This window comes from Colobus angolensis, unplaced genomic scaffold (assembly GCF_000951035.1).
Source record: "Colobus angolensis palliatus isolate OR3802 unplaced genomic scaffold, Cang.pa_1.0 Scaffold19, whole genome shotgun sequence".
Lineage (NCBI taxonomy): Eukaryota > Metazoa > Chordata > Mammalia > Primates > Cercopithecidae > Colobus > Colobus angolensis.
In genome coordinates this window covers 2,454,190-2,481,668 of record NW_012115043.1, presented here as the reverse complement: position 1 = coordinate 2,481,668, position 27,479 = coordinate 2,454,190, and the positions used below count along the sequence as shown (strand labels likewise).

The following is a 27,479-nucleotide window of genomic DNA, read 5'->3' as shown; positions in this document are numbered from 1 at the left end:
AGGGGCTGGGAAGGTGATGAGGGCTTGGGCGTGGCTAGGGGGGGAGGTGGGAGTTGTGCAGGAGTGCCATTCCTGTGCCTATGTGTATCAGTCCCTCCATGAAGAGCCTTTGAGTAGTAAAGAGATGTGATGATGTCATTAGATTCCACAATAATAGATCTTCATTAAGCATGCACTGTGCCCATGACCCTAGGTGATGGGACAGTCCACATGGGTGAATAAAACAGGAGCAGTCCCTACCCTTAGGGACAGGCCCGGGAGGGTGGGGAGACACGACAGAACACAATCCTGACATCAGTGATAGAAATGCTGTTAAAGAAAATACAGGGGCATGGAGGTTGTGGGGTGGGGGATTGTGAGAAGGGGTTCCCCTGTGGAATGAAGGGGGGATGGAGCCCCGTGGGATCTAGGGGGATCTTTCTGGCTGAGAGAGAAGCAAATTTGAGGCTCCAGCAGAAGCCTGCCCGCCATGGAAAGCACAGTGAGCAGGCCTGGTCTGGTGGGAAAGGAGATTGAAGAGGAAGCTGGGTTCTGGCTCCCATAGGGCTGGCCTGTGCTAACTGCTCACTAATGTTTCTTCACTGACTGGAAGGACAGATAGGTGAAGGATAAGACTGGAGGCCTGGAGCCAGCAGCCATGTTGAGGTGATGAGGATGGAGCCAGGGCAGAGGCAGCAGGCATAGGGAAGATGTATCTTTAGGCCTTGGGGATGGTGTGGTTGGAGAGGGTACAACACAGCAGCCAGGGTCTTCCCGGAGTTCCTGGGAGAAGATCCAGATCCACAAACCCATGGGGAGAAATGGCCACACATCACCGCAGAGTGCTCCCCACGCCCCCTCCCACAGGCCACCCCAGCCACTCTGGCCTCCTGACCTGGGGCCCATGGAGCCCGAACAGTGGCTGTCCTCCTGCCTGCCTTCTGGAGGGTGCTTCAAACTGGGTCGTGTCCTCCTGCAGGGCCAGCAGGGCTCCACAGACGGCCTCAGGGACCGCCCTCCCCTGCCAGCCTCACCTCGAGTCCAACCTCATTAGTATTTTGAGCAGAAGCATATATATCTTTTTTTTTTCCTGCAGGGAATTGGTGGCCTGCTCATTTCAAATTGCGTAAAACCAAAGAGCAATTAAGAGGCACAGCCTCCTCGGGTCAAGGAGAAATAACAGAGAAAGGTGGCTTTGCTCGCCTGGCTGCTGGCACATCTTTTCCAGGCTGGCCTGGTTTTGGGGTAACAGGGAGGGGAGATGCTGTAGGATTTTAATTCACCAGCAACAAAATATACTAATGAGTAGGACAGAATCACTAATGCTTATTCAGCTCTTACCATGTTCCAGGGGCAGTCCTAATTGTTTTACACGCATCTCATATCACCCTTTCAATACGTAGGAAGCACAGGGAGATTACTTCTACTACTGTGCCCATTCTGTGAAACTGAGGCTCCAAGGGATTAAGCAGCACGCCCAAGGTCACACAACTAGTAAACGGAAGTGGAACCAGGGTTCTATTGCATCCACATACGCTCCAGAGCCCATGCTGTTAACTGCCTGGCTGTTAACAGCATTGCTTTTAGCCAATCACTTCTCCCTAATTTCTGTTTCCCTCCCATAAAGAAAAAAAAAAAAAAAAAAGGCCAAACAAACAAAATCCTCCATTGCTGTGGAGCTCAGAGACTTCACCAGGGTTTCTGTGGTGAACAAGGGCAGAGAGGAACCTCAGGCAAAAGTCCAGCCTGCGGCTCCCATCCCTGTTCCTCTCCCAGGGGCCTGCACAGTTAGACCCATTGCTCTTGACGGGTGTGGAGGCATCTGACCCATTAGAGGGCCACTGTGGTGGTCCAGGCGAGAGGCCTGAGCTGGCCAGGGGGAACCAGTGAGGGCTGAGAGGAGGGCAGGATGCAGGGTGATGTTTTGGAAGTTGATGAGTCTGCGGGGGTGGGTATGAGTTAGAAGTCAGTGGAGGGGCAGTGACTGAGAACCCAGGAGAAAGAGGTGGTGCTGATTTCTCCACTTTTGTTTCAGATGCAGACCCCCTCCACCACCTGGATCATCCACCTTGTTCCATAGACTGGGCTCGGAGAGCATTTTCACTGTTTCAGAGATCAGATCCCAGAGGCTGAAGCTCAGGGCCCTGGGCTCTGTAGGCAGCCCCTGGAGAAGAGGGCGGGCAGTCTGGCTGGGATTGGAGTGTCCCGGCTCTCAGGGAACTGAGCTGGTTCTTGGCCCAGGCCATGTGGGTTTCAGGATTTTAGCATTGCTAAACCCTTCTAGAACTGCTGTGTGTGTGCACGTGAGTGTGGGCATTGGTAGGGGGTGGAGACAAGCTGGAAGTTTTGCTGTCTCTGCTTCTCTATTATGCGTGGTCAGTGATTTTTACTAATAGTAACCTTCTGGGGGAAAAATGATCCAAGGGCAGCAGTCCAATTTTCTCTAGAGAGTAGGCCTGCTTTCTAAAAAAGGCCTCAACCTGAGAGAAGCCAGAAGGAGTTCATACCCAAGCCGGGCGCGGTGGCTCAAGCCTGTAATCCCAGCACTTTGGGAGGCTGAGACGGGCGGATCACTAGGTCAGGAGATCGAGACCATCCTGGCTAACACGGTGAAACCCCGTCTCTACTAAAAAAAAAAATACAAAAAAACTAGCCAGGCGAGGTGGCGGGCGTCTGTAGTCCCAGCTACTCGGGAGGCTGAGGCAGGAGAATGGCATAAACCCGGGAGGCGGAACTTGCAGTGAGCTGAGATCCCGCCACTGCACTCCAGACTGGGCGACAGAGCGAGACTCCGTCTCAAAAAAAAAAGGAGTTCACACCCTAGACTAGAGAGGCTAGTCCCTGGTGAGCACCGGCATGCTTGTCTCCAGACTCCATTCCTGCCTTGGAGCCCACTTGGCCTTGAACGCCTCTCTGCAGCAGCCTAATGCCCCCAGCTCCTTACTTTGGACTTTTAATTCTACCACAAACCTAGCTCTCCTCTGTGCCTTCCCATCTCTTTGCTGGGCACCAAGGAGCTAATCTGCTAACTGGACTTTGTTTAGAAATCTGGGGGTTTGTACAGAAACGCTGCCAAAAGAAAGTGTCTGTTCTGTCCAGACCCTCCTGAGGCCTGGAAGAGTGACTCTGCTTGCAGGAAGCTGGTGTGGATGGGAGCTGGGGCAGCCATCCTGTGAGTCTGTCCTGGGAACAGGCCCAAGCTGGGTCTGGAGCTGGTCTGGACTAGGCGAGTGAGACTAGGGGTTAGGGGATCCACCAGCCTGTACTCCTGGAGCCCATTGCCCCATCCTTTTCTCATCCCAGCCCAAGCCACTTGGCTGGGCATTCAAAGTCTTCACTCTCCGACCACTGTTTACCTCCTTGGCCCCTGCCCAAAGCAGACACTGGTCGGCGTGGTGCCCCCAAACTCAACCTCTGCTTTTCTGCTCCCTCTCTACTTGAAAAATCTGATTCCTTCTTTCAAAGCCCAGTCAAAGTGACACCTCCTCCACAGAGCCTTCTCTGATCTCTCCTTGCTCCAAACTCCATCCTTCTCATGCCACTGCCCTGATGAGATAGTTATATCTGAACATGTCCTGTCTCTCCTGCCAGAGGGCAAGCCCCATGCCCTGAGTGGGAGGAAGCGTGTTGTACCACAGATCCCATTGGGTGCTCCTGCCATGCCTGGCCCTATTACAGATTTTTGAATGATGTATTTATATATTTTTGCACGGATGTAAGAATCTATTCCGTACATGCATCATAGCTTCAGCCATATAAGATGCATTTGTTGGCAAATTCATCAGAGGGTACAGAATAAAGCCACCCAACTCTGTCCCCACAAGGACCTGGGACAGATACAGGGAGCTTATTCTTCCTTTCTTCAATTGCCCCCACCCCCATGCTGCCCAGACAGATCTGGGTTGCCCTTGAGGAATTCTAAAGGAGGGAACGCACTCTCCACTGCCTCTCAGACCTCCCACTCAAGAGAGGCAGTGCCCTGGTGACCTCGTGACAGTAGTGTGCCCTCCCCTGGCTCTACCCTTCCCTGGGAGGCTGCCATATGCTTTCCGGACATCCGGGTCTCATTATGCTCTGACTCAAAAATTAATCTTGTCTAATTGTGCTCGAGGCCTGAGTGAATTCAGGGACTATTAGCCAGGCTCTGTGGGCCTGGGGTCTCCATGGCAACAAAGGATGCATCCTAATGAACTGCATCCTTGGAGACTGGCTAGGAGGCATGCCCCTCCCACCCCTTGATGTGGACTGCTGCTGCTGGCCCTGCTGCTTGGGGTCGGCTACCTCCAGAGGGGACCTGGAGCTGGCAGAGGGAGTAGAGACAGTTTCCGCGTGTAGCTTACAGTCTGTCTCAGTACTTCAGTACTTCAGGGATAAAAGATACTTGCAGATGAATGATCCCACAGCCTTATTGTTGGCCGAAGATTTCTTCAACAAACAAACAAGCCCCCATCTAAAAACCACACACATAGCACATCAAATTCCAATAGCCTAAGTGCTGCTTGTTTTGCAAATCTTTCTAAAATGTGAAAATTGCACTCCTCCATGGAGAGCTGGCTCCAGTGTCACCTCCTACAGGAAGCCTTCCTGAATGTTTGTATCTTTCCCAGCCCCATTCTGCCACCTTGCTTGGTTTGTGACCCAGGGACATTTTTCAGCACAATCTGCCCAGGAGTGGACTTCCCTGAGTACGCACTATACTCCCTTCCCACCAGCAGACAAGCTTCTCCAGCGTGGATAACCGCCACTGCCCTCCTCTCTGGGACCCTAGACCTGGGTCCCAGTAAGACTTAGTCAGAAAGACAAAGGGGTCTTTGTTAACAGCCTCTGTCTGAACTCCATCCCACCCCTGGACCTAGGCTGGGGGGCTTTTCTGTGGATGTGGCTTCTGGGGCCTTCAGAGGCTCTCCTGCCCACTATGACCATAGGTGCTGACCAGTGGGCAGACACTTTGCCTTCTCTATCTAAGGAAGAGGGGATGCCCTAAAACCAGGCCTTTGGGGAAGATGTGGAGAAGAAGAGGACATTTGAGGAAATGGAAACAGTAAATGGGACACCCCTGGCCCAGCCTCCAGCTTCCTGGCCCTTGAGCCCCTCAGCCTGGTCCCCGACAGGGAGACGTGAAGCGTGGGAGGAAGGTGAGGAGGGAGAGATGCAAACCTGGCAATTTCCCCACAACCACAGCACCTCCTTCCCAGCTGTCCTGCTGATTCTCAGTTTCTAGAAATGACCGGAGAGAGAGGAATGAGGAGGGAGGAGGTTGCCTGTCTGACTTTTAATTAAAAGGGAGAGGACACCTCCTAGCCAGCCTTTAAGGCAGGGGCACTCCTTTAGTGTGTGTGCCTCCCTCGACGGGGACGGGGTGGCATGCAGGTTTTGTGGGTGTGTGAATGGTTGACAGGCAGAGGTAGCCATTGGAAAAGCTGTCCAGAAAGCCGCATTCTCTGCTCACTCCTCCACAGCCTCTCCCCTTAGTGCAGCAAACATTTCTTGAACATTTCTTGGTTTGAGTGCCAAGCTCTGTGCCAGGCCCTGGGATATAGAGATGGTTGAGGTACTGCCGCTGGGCTCCGGGGAAGCAGGCGGGGACAGGATGGGGTTGGTGGCACTGGGAGGATGAGAGTCCCGTCCCTGGGCCTCATTCAGCCAGCATCCTCTGAGTGTTGTCAGGTGCCATGCTTTTCGGTAGGCACCGAGGATAAAACAGTGAGTGCGGCAGAGGCCTCGGCCCACATGGAGCTTACAGTCAAGAGTGGTGTGAGGTGGGGAGTGCGGCCATGAGCACACGGTGTGAGGAGTGCTAGGATAAGGATGCCTATGTAGGCCTGCAGGAGGAGCAGCCCCACAGTGTCGGGTCATCGGAAGGCCTGCCCCAGGGGTGACCTGAAAGCAGAGATGTGAAGGAAGAGGAGGATTTGGCCAAGAGAACAGCTGGGAAGCGTGGCTGAGGTCGAGGGAATGGCTGTGTGTGCGAAGGCTGGAGAAGAAATGAGGGCTTTGAGGAGCAGAAAGAAGTTGAGTGCAGCTGGGGCTTACTTAGTGGTGCTGGGGCAGGGCCCAGGCCCGGGAGGGCCATTGCCTTAGTCCCTCCGTGCTGCTATAATAAAACACCTGAGCTGTTTCTAAAGAACAGAAATTGATTTCTCATAGCTCTGGAGCCTGGGAAGTCCAAGATCAAGGCACCACCAGCAAGTTCGTTTGTTTGGCAAGAGCTGCATCCTCCAGAGGGAAGGATCACTGTGTCCTGGCATGGTGGAAGGCAGAAGACCAGAAGACCATGGGAAGGCTTTTTTTTTTTAAAAAAAATAAGGGCCTTTATCCCATTCACCAGGGAGGAGGCCCCATGGCCTAATCACCTCTGAAAGGACCTGCCTCGAATACCATCCCATTGGCACCATCTGAGTTCTGGTGGAGACACATTCAAATCACAGGAGCCATCATAATCCCATTTGCAAGGACCATGGACTTGGTCCTGAAGTGGGGGTGGAGGGAACTGTTGACTGGCTTTATTCGGGGGAATGACAACTAGGTTTATGTTTTAAGAGACCACTCTGACATGTATTTTTTTGATTAGAAATAATTTTTTTAAAGACACTCTTGGTGCTATGGAAGGGAAGAACTGAGAGACAGGAAGAGTTTTGCCATGATTGAGATATTTGGTCCTGCCCAGATTAGGGGCTGATCCCACACACACACACACACACACACATTTTACCTACATGTTGTAATTCACTTTGATATGGAAATTTTAGATCACTAAGAGAGGGATGAGCAAAAAGTGCTCTTGCTGTGTCTTTAACCGCCTCTCCCTATCATGTACTATGTTAAACAGGATCCAGCTGTAACCTCCACGGTTCTGTAACCTCCGGGGCTGTGATCAGCCTGGCTGGTGGGAGCCCCATAGCTCTGCCTGCTTTGGGGTTTCCCTGCCTTTTGTTGCCCCTCTTGAGGTAGAGACAATAGATGTGAGGTGTGACTGCCAGTTTCATAGTTCTCTACTTCAGTGAAGGAGGTTCTGTGCAATGTGCAACACCCACTTTCTTCCTGAGAACACTAAGAAGCAATTCCTTTCTGTTTTCTAATAAAAACGTCTCATGGAAGCAAGCCTATTTCCTGGGCAAAGAGGGACTGCCTGTACGAATCTTGCAAGCACACGTGTCTCCCTTGTTGGGATATGTATAATTTTGTTTTCTTGGGGCAAGGGGTGGACACACAGCTTTGCAATCCCTTGCCTAGAAACAGCTTCCACATTGGCTTAACACCATCTGTTTCCCCTGAGCAGGAAGGTGTCAAAGAGCCCCCTGCTCAAGGAGGGATCTGCCAAGGGTCTGTTAGGATAGGAGGTGAGAGGGATTGGTTGCCTGGGGTGAGAGAGTAAGACAGATGGAGAGAGAAGTGGGTAGGTTGTCTGGAATTAGGATGCAGAATTGTCCGCTGTGTCTTATGCACTATGGAAGTCCCAGGGCTAACACAGTGCATGACTGCAGTAGGTGCTTACTAAACTAGTTGCTGGATGACTGTGTTGTCAAACAAATAAATGGACTGAATGAATGAATGAGGGGATGAATGGGAGGGTATGCACAGATGAGTGAAAGTTGGCCTGTAACCTCCAAATAATTATTATCTTCAAAAAACACACTTACTGATAATACTAGTGTGAGGCATGAGACAGAAGAGCCTTCATGGAGGACAAACTGCAGCAACAGTGCAATGTCATCAGCAGATGTCAAGGTGTCCGTGTGTTTAGGACAGAGTTGGGGTGACATGGTGCTGTGGGCTGAATTGTAGCCCCCTGATTCGTGTATTGAAGCCCTAACCCCCAGTGTGTTTGGAGACAGGGCCTTTAAGGATATAATTCAGGGTAAATGAGGTCATAAAGGCAGAGCTCTGGCCCAGTAGGACTGATGTCCTTATAAGAAAAGAGACACCAGAGAGTTCGCTGTCTCTTCACATGTGCACAGAGGACACAGCAAGAAGACAGCCGTCTGCAAACCAGGAAGAGAGGCCTCACCAGAAACCAACCTTGCTGGACCTTGATGTTGAACTTCCAGCCTCCAGAACTGTGAGAAATAAATATCCTATGGCATTCTGTTAGGGCAGCCTGAGCAGTCTAATACATAGGGGATGCTGGATCTGAGTTTGGCGCGCAAGGGACAGAACATGGGGAAGAGTGCCACGTTGCAGAATTCAGAAGGGCATCTGGTCTCCTTCAGAGGCTCATACTAGAACATGTGCACCAGGAGGTTCAGCATAGGAGCCCAGGCTATGGAGTCAGACTGCTGGGGTCCAAATTCTTACCCCATAGAAGTGTTGTGAGCACTGAGTGTATTTCACATACAGAAAGCATTTGGCACAGAGCCCAGCACAGTCAGCACTCCACAGGCATGAGCTGCCCCTTGTCATTCTTATTCTCTTGTTATTCTTTGCTTGTCAGTATCGTCACTCTGGGCGTCCCTTTCCCTTGACGCGTACTCCAGGGCTCCAGCATTGCTCAGAGTTTTGGGACCTTTCTGAGAGCAGCTCTCAGTAGCAGCTTCTACCATCAGGAAATTGGTTCCATTCTTCATCGTCAGCCCCCACCCCCAAACCGCCTTTCCCACCGTGAGCAGAACAAGCGTGTTCCTGAAGGATTTGGGATTATGGCTGAGAGGAACTCTATTAACAAGGGCAAAGACTGCCATCACTGAGGATAGCCCTAAGAATGCCTTGCCAGTCCTAAGCAGAATTTCATACCAGGAAATTTAAAAAGGTGTTTTTTTGTTGTTGTTTTTGTTTTTGTTTTTAAAAGGTGATTTGATCTCAACAGCATGGCTAGAATATGTGCGTGTCCTCCCCAGTGGACCACTCTGGAAAGGCTGGAGTCCTCTCTATGTATAAGTTGTGATTTTTTTTTTAAAAAAACTTCCCTTCTGTGTAAATTCAGCCCCAATCCCTCATCCCAGCATTCCAACAATCAGAACTCACACCTTCTGAGAACCTATGGAAAGGTGGGATTATGGGTGCTTTTGTTTACATGGTTATACTTTTCTTTTTGCCTTTCTAGATTGTGCATTTTTTACTTTAATAATTAGGAGAAAATTAAGCAAGCTGTTAAGAAGCTTTGAGGCTGGGCGCGGTGGCTCACGCTTGTAATTCCAGCACTTTGGGAGGCCAAGGCGGGCTGATCACGAGGTCAGGAGTTCAAGACCAATCTGGCCAACATAGTGAAGCCCTGTCTCTACTAAAAATACAAAAATTAGCTGGGCATGGTGGCACACACCTGTAATCCCAGCCACTCAGGAGACTGAGACAGGAGAATCGCTTGAACCTGGGAGGCAGAGGTTGTGGTGAGCTGAGATCATGCCACTATGCTCCAGCCTGGGCAACAGAGCGAGACTCTGTCTCAAAAAAAAAAAAAAAAAAAAAAAGGAGAAGCTTTGAAAAGAAAAACTTCAGTCTCCCAGCTGCTTAGCACTGCCCTGGGTCCTACGGCAGCGTTGTCCAAAGTTGTATAAGCCATTATCAAAGACACATAAAGTAAAGTGGTATCACCCTTTTGGAGAGCAATTTGGCAACAGGCACCACAAGCCATAAAAATGTCCATATCCTGTGACCTAGTAATCCCACTTCTGGGAACCTGTCCAAAGGAAATAATCCAAAGGCGGGGAAAAGCTGTATGCATCAAGATGCTCATCATGCCATTATTTATAACAGTGAAACATTGGGAGCAAAATAAAGGCCTAACGGTATGAGACTGGCTGAGTGAATTAGGAATCTTTGATTGAATGGAATATTCTGCAGCCGTTAAAAATTATAATACCAAAATGATATGGCAATGTTGGAAAATATTTTTGCTAAGTGAAAAAGGTGGGACATAAAGTTTTATGCATATCATGATTATAACTGTGTAAAAATTATTTGGAAAGTACAGATGCTTTGAGACTGGAAAGTGAAGGGAAAATGGACAGGACCTAGAAGTGGGCTGGGAGGAGTCACAGAGGGCTCTTGGGGTTTTTTTGTTTTTGTTTTTGTTTTTGTTTTTTTGAGACGTAGTCTCGTTCTGTTGCCCGGGCTAGAATGCAGTGGTGCGATATCTCAGCTCACTGCAACCTCCACCTCCTGAGTTCAAGCAATTCTCCTGCCTCAGCCTCCTGAGTAGCTGGGATTACAGGCGCCCACCACCACACCCAGCTAATTTTTGTATTTTTAGTACAGACGGGGTTTCACCATGTTGGTCAGGCAGGTCTCGAACTTCTGACCTTGTGATCTGCCCACTTTGACCTCCCCAAGTGCTGGGATTATAGCAGTGAGCGACGGCACCTGGCCGGCTCTTGGGTTTTGAGGGTGAGCAGCTGGCTGGGTGAAGCCTTGTTTACTGAAAGTCATAATGGCAGAGAAGCAGACTGGGGTGGGGGGAAGACCAGTAGTTTAGTTCCACCATGTTAGGTCAAAGGTGACTGCAAGAATCCAAAAGGAGGGTCCAATGGTCAAAAAAGAGGCCTAGACCAGGAGTAGGAATTTTGGAGCCATCAGCTTGTAGATGGTGTTTAAAGCCCTGAGAAATGAATGACCTCAGGCAAAGGGAGTTAGGGTGGTGGGGCTTAGCCAAGCAAATATATTAGAGTCACCTGCAGATCCCACCAGGCCAGTGAATCACAGCTTCTGGGCTGTGGTTGGGCATCAACATTTATTCCAAGCTCCCTGGACAATTCCAGTGAATCTAGGACTGCACTGATGGTCCCTGTGGTCCCCAGCATAGGGCCTTACATCTGGGCAGCATGACTTATAGCACACGTAAGTACCGTCCTGCTGCACTGAATGGTGTAGTTGTTGGTCAGGCGCTTTCCTTAAAGTAAACATTTTCCATACCCCAAATTCTGGCACGTGGCCTGAGAGAATTTTTGAGCTGCTTCTGAGTGGAAGAGGCTGTGTCAAAAATACAGTTTGGATACAGAAACATTGAAAGGATGAGGATATTTTGCTAGCTCATGGGTAGAGTGGGGCAGAATATTTGTAACTGGGACAGGCACAGAAAAATCCACAGAGTAACTGAACATGGAGTTACATTTGGTCAGCTTCTGATGGCCCCAGATAGAGGGTGAGTTTCTTGCGCATGGAGGGGTGGACATGGAAGACGTTACGGGACCCTTGGAGCTGTTGGCACAGGGCAGGTACTTCGTAGGTGCTCAATACATCCTCTGTTTACTGTGGGTTGACTTGGAACCAGGGAAGGGGCAAGCCAGCTGGTCAGAGCCTTCACCCCCAGAGCTGGAGGGTACTATAAGAAGGAGCCTTCTCCAAACATCTTGAGTCTCCCCTGAATTTCTCCCTGGCTCACCAGGCTCGAGATAGATATTGGACTTTTGAAGTAGGTGGAGGGGTTAGCAAGGGGCCTCAAGGATTTTGTAGGCCAGGCACAAAGGGGATAGTTTGTCTCTGTTCCACAATGTCTGGGGTCTCTGCTAGGAAGACCTAAATGACTAGGGGTGACATCTGAGGGACTAGAATCATCTGGAAGTGTCTTCACACTCATGTTTGGTGCCTGGACTGGGATGACTTGAAGGCTGGACTGGGCTGGGACTGTTGACTGGAGCATCTACACATAGTGTCTCCACACAGCTTGAGCTTCCTCATGGCATGGCCGCCTCAGAGTAGTCAGATGTTTTACATGATGACTTGGGGCTCCAGGAGCAAGTGTTCCAACAAACAAGGAAGAAGTATGATCCCTTATGACCTAGCCTCAGAAGTCACATAGGGTCACTTCCACACCCAGATTCCACTGGAGAGGACATGGAACCTGCCTCAAAGTCTTTTTTATGAAGAGCTTCTTTGGACCAGGTGCGGTGGCTCACGCCTGTGATCCCAACACTTTAGGAGACTGAGGTGGCAAGATCTCTTGAAGCCAGGAATTTGAGACCAGCCTGGGCAACATAGCAAGAACCCATCTCTACAAAAAATTTAAAAATCAGCCTGATGTGGTGATGCGTGCTTGTGGTCCCAGCTACTTGGGAGGCTGAGGTGGGAGGATTGCTTGAGCCCAGAAATTTGAGGTTGCAGTGAGCTAAGACTGTGTTACTGCATCCCAGCCTGGGTGACAGAGTGAGACACTATCTCAAAAAAAAAAGCCCCTTTAACTCTCATTTTTTCACTCCTCTCTAAGAGAGGTCAGACCAGGACTCCAGGAACAGATGCCATGAGACAAGACCCCAGGGCCTTTATCATCTTCTGGTCAAAATCACATGCCCTTGGGCATAGCACCTCATGAAACAGGACCTTGGGAGTGAGTGGGAGTGAGGGGTCTACATGGGCTCAGCTGCAGCTGCCAGACCACAGCTTTGCAGAGGGCTATGTCCTTTCACACCTGTGAAATGCCACCAATGTGAAAGAACATATCCCACTTTTTCTGCTACCTACTCTGGAGCAAGGTTTCCTTCCCTTGCACTTAGACAACCCAAACCAGACCTGGGGGCCTGAGCACAGCCACTGCAGGCCCAGACGCTTCCTTTGTGAAGAGCTAGGCAGGGGCCCAGGGTGATGTGATCAGGGCTTGGCCTCCTGTGGCTGGCTGCGCATGGCCAGCCCAGACCCGAACATTGGCGGTTACAGTTTCCAGGCCTCCTGGGAGAAAAGCCAGCAAGGCAGGTTCTCCCTCCCCCACACTGTGGTCCCCTGGAGGACTTCGGCCTGAAGGACAACTCTCTTGGCCAGGCCGGGCAGCCCAAGCTGACCCACTGGCTGGCCGGGAGCCCAGCTCTCTCCCCCAGGGAGCCCCCATCCGTTTCCTGGTATTGCTCTGTGTGAGTGTGCACGCGTGCGTGAGTGTGTGTGTTGGGGGACATTCTGTTTTTCAAGGACTTGGCTCTGTGCAGTGAAGGGATCTGTTGGAGAATGATGAGAGACCTGGGGGTCAGGGAACATACTCCCCTCTACTTCCCAGTTCCTCCTCTCCTAGGGAGGGAACTCCCATGAACAAGCATTCCTGCATCCTGAATGGTTGGAGCCTCATGGCTTTGTTCTCTGCCCCTCCCCTGCCCAGACTCCCGAATGCCCTTTCTCAGGCTTGAAGAATTGTGGGACTCCAGGAGGGGACTTGAAATTCTGCACCGTCATCATCAGCATCATCATTCCCTTCCACTGTGTTTGCTATTTCAGCCTCCATCCACCCATTCAACAAGTATTTACCAAAACCTCCACTGGGTACTAGGAAGAGAGAGAGAGAGAGAGAGAAAGAGAATGAACACTCAAACTCAGACCCTATCCTCAAGGTGCAGCAGAGAGGAAATCAACTTGCAATTAGAAGCCATGTGCCTGGAGAAATGCTGAGGCCAGGGCTCCCGGCTGCCTGCGCTGTGCACTGGGTTCCAGGAAGGAAGGAGCAGCATTGGAACTGGGCCTCCGGGGATGGTTGGGATTTGGGTTAGCCAGATGGGCAGAGAGAGGGAAAAGGATTGTAGGTGACAAGAGCAACATGGGCATGGGGCCTCGTGGGGGGAGGGTATGGTCACCTGAAAGGGACACATGTGCTGTCAAGATAATTTGTCCTCCCTCATTGTTCCCTGTCTGAGCCTTATCTAGCAAAGGAGAAGAAGATCTGGTGAACTGAGTCACACCAGGCTGTTAGTGACCATCTTATTTCTCGCAGCAGGGCCTGTATTTTAGAAGAGCTCTATGGCTGTGGAGGCTTTGGGGCAGGGCGTTAGTTTGTGGTCCACATCAAGCATCTAGGTGTGAGGAAATGAGCCTCTGTCCCAGACTTGGGTGGAGAGGAAAAGGAAGGGAAATGTCTGAGCTCCAGGGCAGGGGCCTTCCCTCCCAAATCCGTATCTCCCTTGGAGTTGAGGGCATAAATGGGGTTTTCATCTCTTTTTGCTGCTGGTCTCCCAGCTCCTTCCGCTGCCAGGCCTGAGCCCACTGTCCCCTCCCCACTGCTCCCTCACTGCCGTTCTTCTCCCAGGACGTCCCGTGACTTAACCAAAGGCATAAAAGCTACTGATGGAAGGCCGTTGCTTTGGCTGCCCAGGGGTGAGCTGGGGTCAGCCCATGCCCTGGGACTGGAGGGCTGCTTTTCACCGTACAACAGCCTGTGGATGGCCCTTTGGGGCCGCGTCTCTGACTGTGACGGCAGGCAGGGTGGGATGGGGTAGGGGAGCACGAAGCGGTCTGGTTCAGTACACTAGCTTGACCTGGAATCCGCATGAATCATCCACATTGGCCAGCTAGCCCATCCCCAGGGGGCCCTGTAATTGTACAACCAGCCTCTCCCCTTTACCCACCCTCCTTCTCTTGATAAAACCTGGCCAGAAACTCAGGCACAGAGAGAAAATGGATGTGGCGATGATTCCATGTGTTATTCAGAATTAACTAGGTGAGTATCACTGAGCTCCTCTTAGGTAGTAGGCATTGAATGACGCAGAGATCTTGGGGAAATGGGCCTTATCCTCAGGGACCCTGCAGCCCTCTGGTTCCAGGGTCAGCAGCCCTCACTAAAAGTCAATGGATGCAGCCCAGAAGAGGAGCTAGGACTTCATAGGACGAGACAGGTTCACCAGCGACTCGTTTACAAAGCAAATGGTTGAACCACTCCCTGCCCTGAAGTGCTGCGCTTGCCTTAAGGCCTAGTGAAGGGCTGGGGGCTGGCTTGGGCCCTGCATGCATCCTCTTTCCCTGTTTACCCCCCAATTTAACATCTAAGACCCCTTGCTCCCTGGCCCCAGGCTTGTTTTCCTCCCTGATCTCCAGACACCCTTATTCCAGGAACAACAGACCCCTTGCTCTTTTGCTCACATCCCCTCCCTCATACATCCTCTATCACCTCCTGTTCTCCCATCCTTCCATCACCAAGCCCCTCCTCCAGTATCCTGCGCATTTAAATTTGTAGAAACCTGGTCCCAGACTAGATCCTACATCTGCCTTCTATACCTGAGTATATGTTACTCCCAAGGCATTGATGTGTTGATTTCACTTATTAAAATGGCTTATCACCTTGCAGACTAGGGTGCTCTGAGGACCAGCCAAATAATTTCCGTTTCTGTGAGGCGGGTTTGGGAGGCCAACAGGGCATCAGGCTAGTCCAGAATATTCACAGAGAGAAACAGAGCATCAGCGTGGAAATGAACCTTAGACACCACTCTGTCCCTTGACTCCCACTCACAAAGATGTGAACTAACACCCAGCGCTGATGGCAGGTAGCACCTTCCATTCCACACCCTGGAAGTGGTCAAGGAAAGAATCCCAGGGGGAAAATAAAAGAAGTACTCTGTACAAAGCTTTGTTTGTGTTAGCAAAACAATTGGGAAACATTTCACGTACTGAACAACAACTAAGCTAATCCAGCCTCGGTTCATCAACATGAGACAATGCGCCTCACCACTGAGCCACTGAGCATGACTTGTGGGAACCAGTTCTCTATATGTACATGCATGTTGGAGATGATGGAAAAGAAGAATGCAGAGTCTGGAGTAACACGCTCCGTGATTCTCTTGTTCTGTTGTATCTGTTTTTATAGATTTAAAAAAAAATAACAATGTCTATTTCAGATTATAAAAATGATCTATGTGCATTCTGGAAAATTTGAAAAATCAGAAAAGTGTGAAGATGAAATTTTGAAATCACACTTTATCCTACCCTCCCAAGATACCACCCTTTGCATTTGGTGTTTTCCTTTCACTTCTTTGTTTTTTTCCCCCATGACCGTATCTGACAATTTCCTACCTTTTGCCTTTGATATTACAACATTGTATCAGGAGCGTTTCCCCATTGTATTATTTATCCCGTATTTTACTGATTATAGTATTTCAAATTTTTTATCTCTGATTGGATATATCTTCAACTGAAAGCATGTCACAGTTAATTACTACTTTTTTTCCTAAATGAATGTAAAATAACAGTCAGTTCTACAGTTGATTGAATTAGATTTAATAAGACATGGAATGTGCTTCAAAAGCCTGATTTTTATGCCTATATAATAGTTTATCATATGAACGTAAACATATTTTATTAGCCTCTTATATTGGACTTTTAGGTGGTTCCAACTTTCTGCTTTTTTTTTTTTTTTTTGAGACAAGATCTTACTCTGTCACCCAGGCTGCTGTGCAGTGGCATGATCTCGACTCACTGCAGCCTCAACCTCCCAGGCTCAAGTGATCCTCCCACCTCAGCCTCCCAAGTAGTTGGGACTACAGGTGTGCACCACCATGCTGGCTAATTTTTGTATTTTTCAAAGAGACTGGGTCCTGCTATGTTGCCCAGGCTGGTCTCAAACTCCTGGGCTCAAGCCATCCACCTACCTCCACTGCCCAGAGTGCTGAGACTATAGGCATGAGCCACTGCACCTGGCCTCAACTTTCTACTTTTAAGAAGCATCTCTGAACATGAAATGTATCCACACTGCTCATTGTTTATTGGGGTAGATTCACAGGAATAGATAGAATGAGACAAAACAAATGAGGATCTTAGAAGCTCTGGATGCAGATGCATGTACACACTGAAAAGGTCCCTCTATGTGAATATGGAGGGATAGAGATGGGCACTATACTTATTAAGCTCTTATTTTCTGTGGCATTCTTTGTGTATAGACTTTGAAATGATGGTCATAAGGACAAATCAGTAGTGAATGACTGCATTTATGTATGAGAGAAGGTGTGCGTGAGAAGGGGCAGAGAAAGGAGAGACAGAGAAAAGGAGAAGAGAGAAATGTCCAGCACTACAGAGGAGTCCTGGAATACTGGTATGGATGATGTGGAAGTGAGAGATCTGAGGTCTGGGGTAAAGCAGGAAAACTGAGAGCTGTTGGGTTGAGAGGAGGTTGTTTGGTAAGATTTTTCACACTCTTGAGTTCCTGGGAGATGTGCTATTCAGCAGTTGGAGCACAAAATCTAGAAAGAGTACTGAACTGGATGGGGCCAGGCAATCTGAGTTCACACCTTGGTCTGCTGATGATAACTTGCTCTCTAACCAGCCTTGAACTCATGACTTCACATGAAGAAACTCATGATCCTCACGCCGCAGTCTCCTCTTCTGTAAATGACGCAATGGGGCTGGAAGATCTTTAGGATTCCATCAGCTCTGCAAATCTGTAGCTTGCGAGTTCCCAGCATTTAGGGGAGAGAAAGGTGACAATATCTGGTTTGTAACTGACCCCAGCTCCCCTGCTCCTTGTGGCTCATTTTTCCTTAGGGTCTGGAACAACTTTCTGGAATTCCTTTCCCAGGTCCAGGACATCAGAGCTATTCACTCCCATGGGACTGCACAGGGAATCAGTACAGCCAGGTTCAGCATGACATTGGACTCCCCTCTCTCACTTCACCAAAACTCCTGATGGCCCTTCAGAGAAACCTGCTGCTTTCTGTCTTTCCCGAGAGTTCCAGAAGAGACATGTAATGGAAGCAGCCTTTAGTCTTAGTTTGTGTGCTTTTATCTTAAGTGACTCCTTTCAAAATCAGGGGTCAGAAATTCTTCTCCCTGCCTCCCATCCTGAGGGTGATGGAAGAGCGAGAAATAGGAGTTTAAAACAGGTGAGGATATGGTTTTGGCTGCTCTAATAAAGACCCAAAATGGCATAAATGAAATTGAAGTTCATTTTTCTCTCCCATCACAGTCTGGATGTAAGCGTCTGGGCTGTGAAGGTGGCTCAGCTTTTCCAAGTTGTTAGGGTCCCAGGTTCCTTGTCTTGTTGCTCTGTCGTCTAAGATGGCTCCCCACCATGTCCATGTTTCTACCTGTGAAAAGGGGGAAGAAAGGAAGGGGAAGGCTCCCCCTTCCTTCATAGATGACCAGGAGCTGCCACACTATACTACAGCTTACATCCAATTGGCCAACACTTTATCACGTGACCACATACTAAGTTGCAGAGGCACCTGGGAAATGTAGTCTTTTTTTCCCTGATAAAAACTAAGACTATTACCGTGAGGGAGAATAGAAGAACAGAATCCAGAATAGAAGAACGGGAAATGAACAATTTCTGCAAAAAACAGATCTTCAAACCTGGAGCTTCAGGGCTCCAAAAATCCATGTGACAGTAGTAGCAGCGTATCAAAATGGCTTATCAAATTGAGGTTCATCAAAATAGATTGAACCTGATTTCTTCCCCATCTCAACTGTCAGGACTTCCCTTCTTTGTTTCCATGAGATACATCTTGAAGGACCAGTCTTCAGTTCCCTGGTGGCTGGCAAGGCTCTCCCTGAAGGATTGAGAACAGATTTGGAATTGCAAGCACTTCCTTGGCTTGTTAAGAATCAATGACGCACAATGCCATAGACTTTTAATATACAACCAAAAGCTGCTTACAGATATCCTCCTGAATTAAACAGGGGTTATCAAACCATGGCATTTGTAAACCTAAATTAGCACATCACTAGAGTTTTTCAGGGCCTTGAAATCAGTATTCTACTAAGATGGCTGGCATCTTTGCAGTCCTTGGCAAAGCTCCTACTATGTACACCTATATAGATAGCTGAAACTCCTGAAAGTCTTAGTAAGAACACTTTGTTCTCATTGTCATATTTACTTAGCTCCAAAGTCCATTTGCTGCTATTTTTGCTTTTCAATTATAAATTGCTGTGAGTTTAGCTTCCTTATTATAGATTTAGTTTGTTGTGGGTTCAGTTAGCCACCAGTGTGTCATACCTATTTGTATATTTGAAGCCTGGAATTTTTCATTCACCACCGTGCCTTAAAGGTGTCATCAGTGGACCACCTGCATTGGAATCTCTTGGGTGCTTGTTAAAATGCAGATTCTTGGGTTCTCACACAGATCTCCCAAGTCAGAATCTCTGGGAGTGGTCCCTAGAATATATGCCTCTATGCCAGTGAGAACTTGTGAACACATCTTAATGTGTTATCAGAGTGATTCAGAAACAAATCATCCAGACCTTTACTGTTAAATCAGTTATACATGTAAGTCCCCAATTCTGCTTCTGTAGAGACAGTTGCATGTGGATTTGTTCTATTTAAATATCTTGCAAAAGGAGGGTGCCGTATTATCACATCAAATCGTGCATAGCTTCTTTTAGGAAGTACCTGGGAGGTGATTCATAATGTCCCTCTCTTATTCTTCTTTATTGTTTTCCCACTGATGCCTGGGTATAGGTAGATTAGGAGCCTCTGGGCCAGCCAAGATTAGAAACCACCACTAAGACACAAAGGAGCATACCAGACCCTGCCAAGTCAGTAACTTGCTGGAGAAACTATTTTAAAGAAGAGACATGGGGACTAACACGAGGAGAGCTCCTGAATGACTTTAGAGGGTTATGAGAGGAAAGTGCCTGAGCCCTCACGGTCAAGGATGTGTCTGGAGGCTGTGCTGGAAAGTGCCTGGGAGGATTTCAGGACTCCCAGGAGCCCTCTGGTGAAGCGGCTTCCTTTCCATTCCTGCCTTGTGTGCTGGGGGAGGGGCTGGATCCAGGGCTGCAGCGGGCCCTTTATCCGCTCTTCTCAGCTCTGACTGGAGCGCTTTGTGTCCTGGCTGTGCCCCTCACAGCCTCTTAGTGACGGGCCTGTTGTCCAAGATGGTCCCGAGGCTGGTCCGGGCTTGCGCCCATGTATTATGCAGCAGCAGCTGGGACAAAGCTCCTGTGTGTAGAAGTGGGGTGGGGTGGGGGCTTACTCCCCACAGAGTCCTGTTTACCAGGCACTGGGATGCCAGAGGGTAGGATGGTGGAGGTGCTGTGTACAGGAGCTGGGCTTCTCAATGCCGCCTCTGAGAGGAGAGAGGTGAGGGCGTTGTGGGTGCCACAACAGGCTTTCCTGGCTAAAGCAGGAGTGATGGCTTAGTTCAGGTTCAGGACAGCCAGAGAAATGATCCTCCACCTCCCAGGGCTCCTAGGCCAACTCAGGATGCACCGCCTGGTCATTAACTGGGGCTCTCTGACTAACCGTGACCCCAATTAGTTAGTAATTCCCTAGGGCACCCATGAGAAAGGACTAATGTCATCCTTCCTAATCAAAGTGGACAGAGAATCAGTCGTTTTCCCTGGACCAGGACTCTTGAGGGGTGCATCCAGGTCTTGCTCCTCTCTGCGTCTCCCTAACCCAGGGCACCTGGCGTAGGCTAATCACACAGTGAATGTTTGTGGGATGCAAAAGGGTTTTCAAGTATTTGTGATGTGCCCATTCCTGAGCCAGTGGCTGTGGCTTAGGCTTAGATGAGAAGCACAAATGCTATGGTTGAATGTTTGTGTTCTTCCAAAATCCATGTTGAAATCCTAACCCCTAAAGTTACTAGGAGGTGGAGCCCTTGGGGTGATTGGTGATTCACCAGTCACCTTTATGATAAATCATGAAGGTTGAGGCCTCATGAATGGGATTAGTTCACTTATAAAAGAGACCCCTGAGAGGCCCTTGCTTCTTCTGCCATGTGAGGATGCAGCTAGAAAGCCCATCAGTGAATCAGAAAGTGGGCCATCACCAGACACCAAATCTGCCAGTGCCCTAATCTTGGACTTCCCAGCCTCCAGAACCATGAGAAATAAATTTCTGTTGTTCATAAGCTACCCAGTTTATGGTATTTTGCTACAGAAGCCTAAAAGGACTGAGACAAGAAGGAAGACCATAGCCTGCCTTCCTAGATGCTTACTGCTTGATAGAGACATAGACTTCGCCCAGATGAGCAGGGTGGAGGAGGCTGCCATTTATAGAACACCTACTGTAGGCCAGACCTGCTGGGTGGTTTACATGCAGCGGCTCACTCCCTCCTCCCAGCAACCCTGTCCAACATGAAGCCTTTTCTCCATTCTGTGATGGAAGAACCCAGCTCAGACTGGTTAAGTAATTGCCCAAGGACTGACTCTATGGCCTGTGCTTTTGTAGTAAACAGTATAATGATGGGCATAATTGGGTTGCTGTTGGGGACATGGCTAATCAGAATTATCATTGGAGCCTTTTCAAAATAATACCTCTACCTCTTCCCCATCACCTCAGATGCACTTATTGAGGGGATGAAGGGTTAAGAATCTTGGGCAGGAAATGTATAGCTTTAAAAAGCTCTCTGGTCATCCTAGTTTCTTCTCAGAAAAGTACTTAGTGTTATTTTTAGTCTTATTTATAGATTTTGGAACTTTACTATGACTCCAACAGAAGGGAAAGGTCTTGCTCAAGGTCATGCAGCCCCACCAAGGTCTCTTGCTGCCCAGTGTGCTGGCCTTACTGCCATGCTGCACTCCCTTAAAAGCAGGCAGTTGCCCTGGATCCAGATTCAAACCGCCTGCTGGGTGCCGTGGGCCATCGTGCAAGTCTTCCAGGCCGTGGTCGAATGATTCTGACAGGCGGTGAGTACAGCTGTGTCAGCGCGTGGGCCCCAGTGCAAGCAGGCAATCCCATGTCATCTGCGAGATCTCCCATGGGTGAGGACCTAGCGTTACCAAAGGCCTCGAGAGCTGGGTCTTGCCTCTTGGGTGCACATGGCCTCATGGGGGAGACAGACAGGTGTGCGCAGAGGGATGGCACTGTGTGCTGAACTGGATTTGGTTCTGGAACCAAACACACACAGCCAGACTAATTCCAACTGCATGAATCTGAGAAGCCTTGCAGAATCGGAGTTTTGTTTTATTTGGAAGACAAACCTGAGGATAAAATAAAGGGTTTCAAAGGAAGAAGGGAAAGGAAGGAAGTAAATTTGCAAACACTAGGTATTTAACTTGCCTTGTCTCATTGAATTTTCCCAAGAACCATGTATATGGAGAGTAGTAACCCTGGTTACCAGATGAGGAAGCAGGGCTCTGAGGGGTCAAAAAAATGGTCCAGGAGTTGTTGGGACTGAGACAGAGCCAGGTCTGTCAGCCTTCAAGCCCGTGCTTTCCAACAACATTGGCTTTCTTGGGCTCCACAGAGCAGGCCGAGTGATATCCTGACACTGGTGGCTGTGGGGAGTGGGGACTGGGAATGGGTGAGAACCCAGAGACAATGAGGAGGAGACAAGTGCATCAGCCACTGTGGCCTGTGGTCTGTGGCCTCTTGTCTCTGCAGATCTTGGAGCTAGGCTCACACCACTTTTCACTATTCTGTGTTTTTCAAGCACTTTTCTGTTTAATGTATCCTTTGTCCTCCCTTCACTGGTGATCTGGGAACCAAAGGACTTGGTTCTAGTCCCAGCTGTGCTACTCACCAGCTGTGTGACCTTGAGCAGGTCACTTGCCCATACTGGACCTCCACATTCTCACCTATAAAATGAAGGGTTGTGTGTGTGTGCATGTGTGTGTCTGTGACTATATATGTGTTGTTGGGTGTGTGTGTGTGTGTGTGTGTCTGTGACTATATATATGTGGTTGGGGGTGTGTGTGTGTGTGTTCATTCTCAGAAAACTCAGTGTGGATAGTAGGACCAAATAAACTCTCAGTCTTTCCTTGCTGTGTTCTCTCCCTGTTGGGTGGACCATGCTGGCATCATCATTCTCATTTTATGGAAGATGAAAGTGGAGTCTTAAGAGGGAGTCCTGGGTAAGCAGGGACTAAGCCATACTATGCTCTTCTACTCACTTCTAAGAACCTCAACTTGAAATCCCCAGTGGGTGGTCGTTATCCCAGTAGGTGAGTCCTGTGCCTGAATGGGGCCCTTAGAGATGGTGGCTGAACATGGGGGTTTGCATTTGAATCTTAGGCTACTGGAATGCCATAGTAACATGACATTCTGGATCACTAGATTTTTCAATTCACTTCAATAAATATTTATTGAGCATCTACTATGTCCCAAGCTTCCTACTAAGTGCTGGGGACAGAGTTGAACAGAGTCAGTCCCTGCCCTCCAGCAACCCTGTTAGTGCTGTGGCTTTCAGACTTTTTTGCTATAGTTACTAGTGAGAAAAATCATTTTGTTGTGACCCAATACACACATACACACACACACACACAAATACATGTTATGTATACAAAACAAAACCAAAGGTCATGATATGCATTCTATTTTCTAGTCTTTTCTACTCTGCTTCATTTTTTTTTAAATGCTGGTAATAGCCTACCACTTTGATTTCATAACCTACTAGTAGGAGGTGACCCTCCGTGTGAGAAACACGGATTGAGCGTTGCATATATTACACATGTTGTATTACATATAAATTATGTGCTATGGAAAAAGAGCAAAAAATGCATTAATTTGGGGGAATCACAGAAGGCTCCCAGTTCAAGTGGCACTTGAGCTGAGTCCAGATGTGTGAAAACATTTGAGTAAACAGGAAAAGGGGAAAGGCAGCCAGATGGAAGCAACAGTGCAATCAAAGGCTGGGAGGCATGAGTGCACAGCTGAGGAGATAGCACTGATGTGCCTGGCACATGAGCAGCGCTCTTCCTGGGTTATCACACTTGGTTCTCAATAATCCTACAAGACAGGGACTTTGTAGTTTATGTGCTGCTGAGGCGAGCACAAGACAGGGACTTTTTATCTCTTCATGTTGCAAAAGAGGAAAATGGGACTCAGAGAAGTTATGTAACTTGCCCGAGGTCACATGGCTACTAAGTGGTGGAGCCAGGATTTGAATTCAGGCAGTTACACTGTGATCTCAATATGAGGTTCCTAGAGATGTGGCCCTAAAAATACTTTGAGCTAGTTCAAGGGGATATTTGAATACAGGCCTGAAAATTTAAAATTTCATTCTGTAGGGAAGAGGAAAACATTTTGCGATTTTGAGAAAGGGAAGTGACATGGTCAAAAATTTATTTAGGAGAAGATCACAGCGGCATCAGCATAGAAGATGGGCTCAAGGAGAGGCAGGGATACTTATCAGAAGATGGTAACAGCATCTCCCTAGTCAGGTCAGCAGCCCCAGATACGATTACATCGTATTTATCTTTGGGATGCAATTGAGGATGTTGCTCATATATCACATATTAATAAGAATGAAAGGAGAATGAATCATGTTTTCCTTTTTACTTTGACTGCTAGGAAGCTCAGAGCCCCAGTCTGTGTACTCTTCCAGGAAGCATTCAAGAGCTATTAGCCTTCTATATACTCATTTTACCTTGTCTTAGTTCTCCTACCCTCACCTTCCTTTAGCCTGAATTTTATCACTTAGATTTTCATCCTGCTGCAACGTATACATTTTAGTATGATGCCTTAGAGCAGGATTTAAATAAAAAACAAATAAAACACACTGAAGCAATTGGAGAGCATTTTTTGTGTGTGCAAGATTGGAAGGTCTTAGAGGGCTAGACTGTCTTATCATCCCCTGGGGCTTCTGTCGTAGCGCTGGTGCCAGGTGTGTGCATCACATGGATGTAAACCTTGGACTGTTGGCGCTGGAAGTGTTCCAAAGGGTCCTGTCTCCCTCTGCTTCTCAAAAATGGACATAGACCACCAGCAGTACACAAGATAGTCTCAGTGGGGCCTGAATAAACATGGTTGGGTATAATTGTAAATGCTGGGTGTAAATGTGTGTGTGTGTGTATATGTGTACACATACATATATATGTACATATATATGAGTGAGTGTGTGCATGCATGTGTGTGTGCACGTGTTCATTCTCAGCAAACTCAGAGTGAATAGTAGGACCAGATAAACCCTAGGTCTTTCCTTGCTGTGTTCTCTCCTTTTTGGGTGGACAGTACTGGCATCATCACTCTCATTTTATAGAAGATGAAAGTGGAGTTATATATTTTCTTATTTTTTCTTTTGAGGCAGAGTCTCACTCTGTCACCCAGGCTGGAGTGCAGTGGTGCAGTCTTGACTCACTGTAGCCTTTGCCTCTCAGTTTCAAGCAACTTCCCTGCCTCAGCCTCCTGAGTAGCTGGGATTACAGGCATGCACCACAACACCCGCCTAATTTTTATACTTTTAGTAGAGATGGGATTTCACCATGTTGGCCAGGCTGGTCTCGAACTCTTGACCTCAGGTGATCCGCCCACCTTGGCCTCCCAAAGTGCTGGAATTACAGGTGTGAGCCACCATGCCCGGCCTAATTGTTGTGTATTTATTTAATGTGTTTTAGGAAAAACAGTGGCTGGGACATCAAACTGTGATGACATGGCTTAAATTGCTTAGAATGATGTTTGTACAGATATTTAAATGTTAGAAAGAGCCAATTTAAAGAAAATTTTAAAATAGATATGGTTCGGGTGATTTGTAGAAATGGCAAGAACATGTTGGCAGTGGTACACAAATTACGAAGTTTGGAAAACACTGATAACACCGATTCCATTCAACCTCTTGTTTGACAGATGACTAAACTGAGGCCCAGAAAGGACAGAACACTTGTCCATGAGTCTGATAAGTTATTTTAAGCCACAGGAGTAAAGAGGGTCTTCCCCTTCCAACCTCATTCAAAAGTCTGCGTTTAGGGATCACCTGGTGCCATATCTTGCTTTTGAATCAGTTTTATATTTCCAAAATGCCTTCTCTTCCTTTTTTTTTTTTTTCTTAAATCTGAGTCTTATCAAGCAGCTATAGTAGAGTAGTTATTTCTTTGTTTTGCAGATAAACAAACTGAGTCCCAGAGAGGGAATGTGCCTGCCGTCACTCAGCCAGTCACTCAGCCAGCCGAGGCAGGACCAGGGCTAGAAGGTTTCCAGGCCTTCCTACTGTGTGTATCAGGCAGGGTTGGGCGGGGAGCCAGTTTCTGTGATGAAATCCCCCAACAAAGGGTAGAAAGTCTTCTGGGGTAAATGCAAGGCAGTCTGCTGGCCGAGCTCCACTTGGGAGCACAGGGAACGAACGGTACAGGGCCTATTATACGCTGCGCCACTTCGGGAAGCTATTGCTTTCTGAAGGAGCCACAGATGTTCTCCCTGCCTGCTGATTAACGGGTGTGTTACTCAGCTTGGAGTGGACAGATGAGATCAGCTGTGAATATTCTCAACTGTGTGACCACCATAAACTCTGCCAGTGCAGGTGTAGGGACCCTGCAGGCCGTAAGCAATTTAGCCACAGCGTTTAATGAGCAATTGAGCATCTTGGAGGTGCCAGGACCTGTGCTCATGGCTGGAATGGAGGCGCAGACAAATCAGACACTGCCCCCGACCCCATGGGACTCAGTCGGCTAGGGGAAGCAGACACATAAACAACTAGCCCCAGAACAATGCAGTGCGTGCCAGCATGGAGGCCTGGAGCAAGCACGATGCAGGGAGTGCTGAGTTCTTTCTCAGGGACCAGAGAGGCTTTGCAGCACAGGAAGCATTTGAACTGTACCATACTATTGAATAGGGTTTGGCAGGAGGAAATGAGGAGGAGGCATTCCTGAAAGGGGACCTGCCCAGAGTTCCACACTGGCCTGAACTGGAGACCAGCACATGTGCACCTGGATTGGGAATGAACTGTGGCTCCGGCTTCATAACTCTGCCTTTCCAGATGGGTGGGTTACCAGAGCCTTGTGAGAACAGATTGGCCTTGCTTTGGTTTGGTTGGTGGTTTGAGACAGGGAGGCAATGTGACTCAAGAGGACAACCTTTGGGATAATACAGACCTGGGTTCAAAGCCCAGTTCAGCTCCTTGGCAGTCATGTGATGTTGGGCAAGTTTCACTTTTTTTTTTTTTTTTGAGACAAGGTCTCACTCTGTCACCTAGGCTGGAGGGCAGTGGTGCAATCATGGGTCACTGCAGCCTTGACCTCCCAGGTTCAAGTGATCCTCCCACCTCAACCTCCCAAGGAGCTGGGACTATAGGCACATGCCACCGTGCCTGGCTAATTTTTCTGATTTTCTTATTATTTGTAGAGATAGGTTCTCACTATGTTGCCCAGGCTGTTATTAAACTCCTGGGTTCAAGTGATCCTCCTACCCTGAAGTGATCCTCCCACCCTGAAGTGATCCTCCCTATCCAAAGTGCTGGGATTATAAATGTGAGCCACTATTTGACCTTCTCAGTCTTGGTTTTCCATCTTTAAAATGGGGATAATCTCTTTTTCTTAGAGTGAAAAGTAAATGAGATGAAGTTGGAGAAGGACTTAACCCATAGCCGGGTTTGCAGTGGGTGCGCCGTACATTAATGATAATTGTGGCAATGCTGCTGGGTGGGTGACTGCATGTGGAAGTGGAGTGTGTGGGGGCGTGGGCGTGTTTTGAGACCGCCCAGGTGGGTGGACTGTGTGACTGCAGTGTGAGGATGTGAGGGTTGGTTGTACATTCCCTTGAGTGTGAGCTGACTGGGCAAGACAAGCCTGAGGCTGATGAAGGCCATGGGGATTTGGTATGGGGTGAGTTAGCCTGTAATTCACTCTGAGTTGGAAAGGATTCTCCAGTGTCATTCAGTTCGACCTGAACCTGCTATGTGAGTCCCATCCCTGACACCTGTGCCAAGTGACCTCCAGTTTCTTTAATTGCCTTCAGCAATGGGGAACTCACAACCTCCAAACACAGCAAATCCTATTGTTGGACCTCACTGACTACTCGCTAGAAACAAAAGCAGCTCAGCCCCATGGAGCACCTTCAGAGTCACAAGATTCACCTCCACACGCCATTCATTCATTCATAGATATTTGCTGAGCACCCCTACTACCAGATACTATTCTGAATCCTGGGGATGTAACAGAGGACCAAGGCAGACACAGGCTCTGTCCTCTCAGAGTTTATAGTTTTGTTGACCTTAACTCACAACGCCCCTGTGAGG

General features: G+C 48.5%; 1 protein-coding gene across 1 annotated transcript in view; it reads left to right on the top strand.

The window, feature by feature from the left end:
* Window positions 1–20,987: 20,987 nt before the first annotated feature.
* CORO2B (coronin, actin binding protein, 2B) overlaps window positions 20,988–27,479 on the top strand; it is a 117,575-nt gene continuing 111,083 nt past the window's right edge. Inside the window, exon 1 of the mRNA XM_011940335.1 lies at window positions 20,988–21,219. The gene's annotated coding sequence lies outside the window, so the exon portion shown is untranslated. The remainder of the gene's footprint in view (window positions 21,220–27,479) is intronic.